Genomic DNA, 7,500 nt, shown 5'->3' on the forward strand with positions numbered 1-7,500 from the left:
CTGTGTAACATTTTGTCAGCAGTAAAGTTTAATGCTTACATGTCAGGAAGTGTAGCTGTCCAGCCATGTTGCATTATAGCTGTTATTAAAACTGAGTGATTGTGGTCTACATAATGTATTCCGTTTGTATTGTAGGTCTCCATGTTTCAGCAGGATGATGGTCTGCTGTTGTATCCTACAAGGGGTATGGCACTATGGTGACACCTCGGCTGTGCCGTACAGATGCAGGTGAACACATGTCATAGGTCTGTATAACAGTTACTGCATGTGCCACTGGGCCGATATGTTTGGGGGGTAGTGTATACAGGTGAGTGCATGGTGGCTGATGTCAGCAGCCTTTCTGCAGTGGACAATGGTAAGTGTACTGAGTGGTACACATAACATGTTTATGTATAACACACACAGAGGCTTTGGTGTTGATGCAATACACAGACAATACTGTACACATGGTGCAAGGAACCCATTTTAGCCTATGTAATTCCACCAAGACAGAATAGGAACAACAATACATTGGGAAATTAGCAGCCTGCTAGTTTAATGTCATTGACGATGGTACTATCAGGGTATATGTCCCCTTCCACAATGTAGTGCAGTCCTCAACTCGATATACATAGGTGTGCTGGTGTGGGTAGCACAGCCCTACCCTTTGGAGGGTGTGAGGTGCTGTAGAACTGCAGATAGTGTGATAGACAACTACTTAACCTGTTAACGTGAACTGTACAGTATTAAGGTCAGCTAAGCAGGGGGATACACTCAACAGTAACTGCAATGATTGTGGCTGTATCCACAAGAGCCACACCCAGCTATATATACCAAACCCAGTATTGCTGTACACCTATACAGTGGGGAAGAGGGCATTTACACAACTGCCACTACTTGTGATGGAATGTATTTCCACAGGATGATACCTGTGAAATGTTAGCATTTACCAGGCAGTTCTCAGACAGATGACCTCCTTGGACATGTATATTCTGCAAATGGATGTAGATTCCTTCACATACATGCACACTCTTACTTGGCAACCCTGGGACAAGAACCCCTACCTAGGTATGTAGTGCTACTGATGTGTGTGGCCTTAATTGCACACACGACACAGCCTTTAGGATGAGGTGTGTTCCAGGTTACATGTTACGTGAAGAACATCCTCAGGCCTACACGGTATGGTAATGGGAGATGTACTGGTTGTTTATGGACAATACATAGTGTGACATACTGTCATATACACATCGACAAACACATAACAGTCATGCACACATCTGAGAGACCTGGGCTTATCAGTGCTAACTGCCTTGCCAATGTGTCCATTCTGTTACAGATAAGTTGTACACAGCACATGCATAACTGGGATGGATAGTGTTATCATTTACCTGTATGGTTGATGGTGACAGTGGTCCCCATACAGTGGAACATGGGACATGTACTGAGGGTACGATGGTGTAAAAAGAGTATACCCAGCACCCACACCCCACAGTGGATATTGTATGCACTGAAACCCATGATAACACTCTGACATACCCATCATCACACATTGACCAGGACTGCAATACAACCACTTGTCTATCCCAAGAGTGCTAGTACAGGGATATGCATCTAATGCACATGCCACAGGGATAGTAGGGGGATGCATTGTCATAGCTCTCCTATGGTCAGCAACATCACTATCCCTAATACTGTGTGGCAAGGTGTATTGTATTAGCAGAATGTGGTCTCAGAATCCTGTATCCTACAGATATACACACAAGCACACATACACACACTTGCAAAAACTCAGAGGGTATCCCATGCCTATCAACACATTTGTACAACAGTGTTGTGCTGGTACTGCAAGCCCCAGGTAGCCCTTAGGGAGAAGAGTGTAACAAGGTACATGTAATGTCCGATACTGCAGAAGCCCCATCTAACTCTAACAATGGGAGGTGCGGTGGGTGTGAAGGTCCTCAGCGTATTATCAACTACAGGTCTACAAATATACAGACACTGTTATTCTCAGTAATAACTGATGGAGTCCATCGGTGCAGGTGTTCATAGGTGTGCACCAGGCTATTGTCCATGGAGAGATGGGAATTGTAGGGGATGTGTGTATAGTGGTATCATGCCACCTGTCATGTGTCAGCAGGCCATCTAGCAACAGATACCACAGGGATGATCCTCAGGGTGAGTTATATGCAACATCCAATCATCTGGTTGCCTCTTGCAGAGGGCCTGTGAGGTGCTCCAGTTGACATGTATGCAACATGTATTACATAACATGGTCAGTGTCTGTCTTGGAGACCTGTACCCAAGCATGTTCTATTGACTGTGATAGTGTAGTTGAGGTATCCATGGCATGTGTTGCATACAGGGTGTTTATTCCTAGCTGTGGCATTCATAACACAGCTGGGCAGACATGTCAGTGTCAGTCAAGCATAGATTGCCTGTAAGCAGCTAAGATGGATACCTGACATCTGCACATCTTTACAGAGGACAGACAAACATCAGCTAGTCAACTGGCTATACATTAGGATGAATGTGCTGACAGATATACATTTGACACCAATAGGTATGCCATTGCTACATGACAGCAGCCCTCATTGACATGTCCTTTACACACAGTAGTCTACAGTTAACATCCACGTGTCAGATCAATATCCAGTAAGAAATATTTAATGAGACACAGCTCACACACCAGGAACATGACAGTGAGGACTCAGAGTCCATCTTTGCATGCAGGGGTGTTTGGTTCCAGTACTACAATCTGCAATCTACTCTTACATGGGAAAGCACTGCCAACAGTAGTACCATAATGATATACTACATGCCAGTGTGACTGCATATAACCTGGGCTACTACCCATGTATGTATCACATTCAAATGGAAAAGAGTGTTGTACAAGCCATATATACTCAGGTGTCCAACACAGTAGACTCACACCCCTTGCTACTGTAATGACAGCACATAGATGCATGCTATGTACATGGAATTAAATACACTTCTTAAAGATGTTATTACCCTATTTTATCAGACCGGAATGCGAGCACTGGTTACCAGGGCTGAGCCATGCTTAGCAGGTTTCAGCATTGCTGCAATATAAATGCTAAGCAAATTTACGTACTGGTAAGTGAAGCCTACATGGTGTAAGTGCCTGTATGTTTAACCGCACATTAGCAGTGCTTACCATCATGCACAACTGCACAAATCCACTTAAAGCTACTCAAAACGGCCTTAACCACTCTGTATCTGACAGCCCTTGTTCTGCCCAGCAACAAAATAAACAACTCTTGCAGGACTTGAACCCAGGACCCTGTACACTAGCGTCACAGCAGATAACCACTAAGCCATCACAGCTGTGAAAACATGTTTTTTTCTAATATATCTGCCAGTACACATACTGAATAGTATTGAACAACTACTATGACTTCTACAATTGTGTAGTACTTGTTAGTGATATTACTGTTGAGTCACATATGCTGCTATATCTAAATATACACATATCAGATAAATATGGTGTGCTACATCTGGGAAGATATATACAGCAGTCACAAAACAAGGATATATATATATATATATATATATATATATATATATATATATATATATATATATATATATATATATATATATATATATATATATATATACATATGTAGGTATATGTGTACATGTACATATTCAAATATATGTATTTATATACATCTGTATATTGCATTTTATATATAGTCATATATATATATATATATATATATATATATATATATATATATATGGATCCCTATCACATGGTCGACAAGCCATTTGATCGACTTTCATTTGGTTGACAGTTCATTTGGTCGACAAGCAGTTTTATGTGCCCCCCCCCAGCTATATATATCAACACCAGGGTCGCACAACATTGGGGAGGGGGGCAAATCTGCCTGTCGACCAAATGAATTGTCGACCAGATGAAAGTCGATCAAATGGCTTGTCGACCATATATATCTATATATATATATATATATATATATATATATATATATATATGTGTGTGTGTGTGTGTGTGTGTGTGTGTGTATGTGTGTGTGTGTGTGTGTGTGTGTGTGTATTATTATGCCCTTCATAGCAATTTAGGCAGTTTATATCATAGTTGTACAGTTTGAGCATTTTTGATCTGTTGCTGCCATCTAGTGGCCTTTTATTTATAACAGTTAGATTAACTTATTTTACAGCATTATAGCAAGCCTCAGGAAGTGATGTAACTCAGTCAGGAAGCAGCTTTCTTTCTAGCCCTCATGAAGTGCAGTCATGCTCTTCTTTTCTCAGGCCCTGGCATTCAAATCTTCTGTAAGTAATTTGTATGTTGTGATTCTTTGTATTTAGAAGTGCTATATATTGTATATATGCTGATATGTTGCTATTTGTATTGTGTTGCAGTTTTACAAAAAAGTATTAAAGTTAAGAAATCTCAGTAAAGCTACAAGAGACCCTGATTCTTTTGCTTATTGGATTTTCTTAAAGTGTTAAGCTGTCCGTTTAGCTGTACTATGCCTCACACAGTGCTGTGAGAATGGAACAGTAAAAAGGATCCTTGCAGTCCTGAATACAAGAGGTTGCTGCACTGCAAATATGAGTCTGAAATCAGGGAAAAAGTATAAACCTGTGGATATGTTCCCCATGACACAGCATGGCAGGGAGAGCAGCTCTAGTGTCCTGAAAGATGATGCACGGTCACATGGCTCAAAATCATTAACATCCAGTAAGATGTCCTCAGCATGTTCCTTAGCAATCAGAGCTTGTGCCAAAACAGATGCAGCATGTGCCCAACTGGCATTTGCTAAAAAAGAAGCCATTATGATGTGACAAAAGGCAGAATTGGAAGCTAACCTACATATTCTTCAGTGCCAGAGTGCAGCTGCTGCAGCAGCAGCAGAGGCCACTGCTTACCTGGAAGCAGATTAATCAGTAAGTGAGATAACTCACTTAGAAACAGAAGTCCCAGAGAAACCTCTCTCCTCTGCTGAACATAAAAGTGAGTTCATCCAGAAACTTACTAGTATGCATGCAAGCCAGCAGTTACCTAAGATTATGTAAGGAGAATTTAGCGCAAGGCCAGCAGATGTCCAGATTATGCCCCATCAGTCTTGTGATGTCAGCAGTGTCAAACCAACAAAAGAACAACCCCCTGAGCTCCTTAGAAATGGAAATCCAGGACTCCACTACCACAGACTAAAGATTACATGCCTGAACACCAAAACATACAGGATGTCACAAAGTATCTTATCCACAAAGAAATGGTTAACTCAGGTTTTATCAAGTTTGATAACTGTCCCGAAATCTATTGGGCATGGAAGTGCTCCTTTCTGAGTGCAACTAGAGACTTAAATTTGACAGCTGCAGAAATGCTGGACTTAATGATAAAATGGTTGGGCAAAGAGTCAGCAGAGCATGCAAAATGAATGCGTACAGTACACTTATTTAACCCTTTGGCAGGACTTAACATGGCATGGCAGAGGCTCGAAAAAAGGTATGGTTCACTTGAAGCAGTTGAAGATGCTCTACTGAAAAAGCTTGAAACCATCCCCAAGTTGAACAATAAAGACAATACAAAATCACAACAACTGGGCGATCTTCTCGAAATAGAGTGTGCTAAAGAGGAGGGCTATTTGACAGGCCTTTCATATTTAGACACTGCTTGTGGTACTAATCCAGTAGTGGAGAAACTACCATATACCTTGCAACAACAGTGCATATCTGTTGGAGCTTAATACGAAGAGGAAAATGGAGTAGATTTTTCCCCATTCTTTGTTTTCTAGGTTCATTCAGCAGGAAGCAAAGATTAGGAGTGACCCCAGCTTTGCCTTCATTAGCAGCAGTAATCCAGACCAGAAAAACTTTCCAGACCTCATGGTAAGTTTTCTGTGTTTACACACAACACAGTTGTACCTTCAAGGGCCACAAACTGTCAAGCCAGCAGCAAGGTGAGCCTTACAGAAACTCCTGATAGGCAATGCCAAATTAACCAGAAGCCTCATCCTCTGAAAAGGTGCAAAGGGTTTAGCGGTAAACCTATTGAGGAGAGAATGTCCTTTCTTAAATGAAATGGCATCTGTTTCAAGTGCTGTGAATCTACTAAGCATATAGCTAAAGACTGTAAAATATCAGTCAAGTGCACAGAATGTGGCAGTGTGAAACACATAGTGGCCTTACACCCTGCTCCACCTCCACAACCAGCAGGGATGGTAGAAGCCAGGAAAGATCAGGGCAGGGAGCAAAAAGATGATTCCCCTTCTTCAGTGATGTCTAAGTGCACTGAAATCTGTGGCCAAGGTAAAAATCCATGGTCATGTTCTAAAATCTGTTTAGTCACTGTGTATCCCACCGGGAAAAGAGACAAAGCAGTGAAGATTCATGCAATCCTTGATGAGCAGAGCAACAAATCACTTGCAAGGTCAGACTTTTTTGATATCTTTAACATTAAAACAACTGCAGCTCCCTATACTCTAAAGACATGCGCAGGCATTATGGAAACTGCAGGCAGAAGAACCATAGACTTTGTTATTGAATCATTTGATAAGGAAAAGTGATTCCTATTACTGACAGAGAGGGTGACATGATACCTGATGACAAGTCAGAAATCCCTTCTCCAGAGGTGGCTTATCATCACCCTCACCTCCGCCCAATTGCTCACCTCATTCCAGCTGTTAATTCTGGTGCTTTTATCCTTTTGCTTCTTGGAAGAGACATTTTAGAAGTACACAAAGTGCATGAGCAAATTAATGGAACTGTCAATGCCCCTTATGTTCAGAGACTTTACTTGGGGTGGGTCATTGTAGGAGAAGTTTGCCTGGGATCAGTTCACCAGCCAAACAGAAGGTGCAATCAGAGCTGCAGGTTTCTGGATCCTTGGTGGTAAACGCCTGATGTCTGCAATTGTCCACAAATGTGTTATCTGTCATAAACTGAGAAGGGGATTAGAAAGTCAAAAGATGGCAGATTTACCAGAAGATAGAGTGATTCCAGAACCACCATTCACAAGCATGGATATTGATGTTTTTGGCCCATGGACAGTGGTAACCCACCATGTTAGAGGAGGTAGTGCTGACAACAAATGCTGGGCAGTACTTTTTACATGTCTGTCTACACGAGCTGTACATATAGAACTGATTGAATCTATGTCAGCTTCCAGTTTTATTAATGTCTTGAAAGATTCTTTTCAATCCATGGCCCAGCAAAGTTACTTCACTCTGATAGAGGAACAAACTTTGTGGGAGCTTGTAAGGAACTGAATATTTGTGCAGGTGATGCAGCAGTATGATATTATCTACAAAACAAAGGATGCACGTAGGTCTTCAGTCCTCCGCACTCATCTCATATGGGAGGTGCTTGGGAAAGACTAATAGTTGCAGCTAGATGTATATTGGATGCAATGTTGCTGCAAGATAAGCCTACTCGTATTACCCATGAGAGTTTAAGTACCTTTATGGTGGAAGTTATGTCTATTATGAATGCAAGAACTTTAGTGCCAGTGTCAAGTGATCCAGATAATCC

The sequence above is a fragment of the Protopterus annectens genome, chromosome 5.part0, assembly GCF_019279795.1.
Source record: "Protopterus annectens isolate FY-2018-M chromosome 5.part0, PAN1.0, whole genome shotgun sequence".
NCBI lineage: Eukaryota > Metazoa > Chordata > Ceratodontiformes > Protopteridae > Protopterus > Protopterus annectens.